Source organism: Chrysochloris asiatica, unplaced genomic scaffold (genome assembly GCF_000296735.1).
Source record: "Chrysochloris asiatica unplaced genomic scaffold, ChrAsi1.0 scaffold00019, whole genome shotgun sequence".
Lineage (NCBI taxonomy): Eukaryota > Metazoa > Chordata > Mammalia > Afrosoricida > Chrysochloridae > Chrysochloris > Chrysochloris asiatica.
The window spans coordinates 13,110,254-13,112,453 of NW_006408537.1; positions in this window are offsets into that span (position 1 = coordinate 13,110,254).

A 2,200-nucleotide genomic window follows, 5' to 3' on the forward strand; every position below is an offset into this window, starting at 1 on the left:
CTTTTGCATATCACTTTCCAGTTCTGCCAACACCATCTGTTGAAGAGACTATCTCCTCCCCATGCAATATACTTAGGCCCTTTAAAAAATTAAAAAAAAAAAAAACTTTATTGTGAATTGAGTGAAGGTTTACAGAGCAATTTTACATTCAACATTTTATACACATTCCATTTTACCTCATTCATTGCAATCACCCAGGTGCTTCATCACTCATCTCTCTTCTTCCCTGTTTTTCCCATTTCTATTCCTCCCTCTTTTCTAACCCTTCTGAATTTTGTCCTTGGAATCTCAAAATGCTGTCCCCTGATTTCAAATGGGTGATGATTCCAGCATATGTGCAATTCACTAGTATTACTATTTCCATATGAAAATTGATCCACTGGGTAAGTTCTGTTCTAGACCTGAAGGGAGACCAAGGAAGAGCCATAGTCTCAGGGTTCCATCGGTCTTTATCTGACCAGTAAGCCTGACCTGATTTTTGGTCACATTTTTCCCTCACTCTATCTAGGACCTTTTAATGTGATCTCTTTCAGTGCAGCTTGCCATGACTGTCCGGCACCATTTAGTTCTTCTGGTCTCAGAGTTATGGAAACTGATTTCTGTGTGGTCCATCAGTCCATTCCACTTGTTGTTTCCATGTTTGTCAGTTTTCATCACTTTTCTTTCCTCCAGGCAATAGTTGCACCTTAGATGGCAATTTAAGAGCTTTTGAAACACCAGTCAGAACTCACCCAAACTGAACTATGTTGTGCCAGTTAGCCTCAAGACTATGGTTCTGAGCCCTCAGGCCCAATGACTCCTTTAGACACAAACCCCAGTGTTTGTTATGTCTAAGAACAACGTGCCCCACACACTGTATGCTCCATCACATTCGCAGGTATATTTGCAGCAAAGGTAAACACCCATGTACAAACCTTTGTCAAACCTATATATATTTGTGGGTCTTCTCCCACATTTATTCAGTCTGTGTGTATACTCATGTATCTACTTTTGGATCACCATTATTGCAGGATGATGGATATGAGAGTATTTATTCTGTATTCCAGAGTCCTGGTGTGGTGCTTTGTGATAAGCCTTGAACTGCTAACCACAAGGTCGCTGGTTCAAACTCACCAGCCACAACTCAGAAACCATATATGGGTCACTATGTGTTGGAGTCGACTCTACAACACTTAACAATTATGTATGCCATTACTTCATGCACAATTCACTAATCTACCACTGTGTCTTGCAAATAATAGGTACACTTCTTAGATAATATTTCTTAACTTAATTTAAAGAAAACCCACATGATTCCATCAAGTTCCAAGTTTGGGACATGAAGCCCTTATCCATGCCTCACAGTTTATTCATCAGATTTTCAGATTGATCAGTTAGAAATACAAGAGTAGAATTTGGATGTTGTTGTTGTTAAGTGCCGTCGAATCAGTTCTGACCCATAGCGACCCTGTATAGGGTTTTCAAGGAGTAGCTGGTGAGCTTGAACTGCCGATCTTGCAGTTCAAATGGCTTTGCAGTCTGGGCATTAACCCACAGCCCACACCAGGACTCCAGAAGTTGGGTACATACACAGTAAAAACAACTGAAAAACTGTCCTGATTTAAAATACTGTGCCTTTCTAATATAATTTGAAAATGAGTTTCATCTCTGTCATTTAATATCAAAGTTTTACTAGAATGAGATACAAACTATGAGTGAAACAAAAAGGAGTATGCTTTCAATAGCAAAGAAAATCATGTAAAAAATTTTGTAGTATAGTTGTGCTTCAGAAATGTTCATTGAAGTTATTTCAAATGGATAAGTATTTACAAACACAATATGTATAAAGAGAAGAGTTCTTCACAAACTTTTCCAGTGCAGACATATAGCAAGTGTAATCATGCTTCCCTTATTCATTCATACCTGCACATTTGGCACCCAAATAGTTGACATATAATAACAAAAGGTTTGCTGCCAGTATTTTGGTAAATAACATTTTTTTTGGTTAAGTTTTTATTGTGAAGTTTACATGGGAGAACATCACCTTTACACTCATCATATTGTATTTCGTTTCATTGCAATGATTACAATCTCCTGCATGCATCATCAAATAACCCCAAAGGGTACACCCCACAGGCCCACCCACCCCCCGGCTGCCAGAACACAGACCATCACCCTCTCTGAGTCCAGTGTCCCCAGCTGCTCCATCTGTCCACGTCAT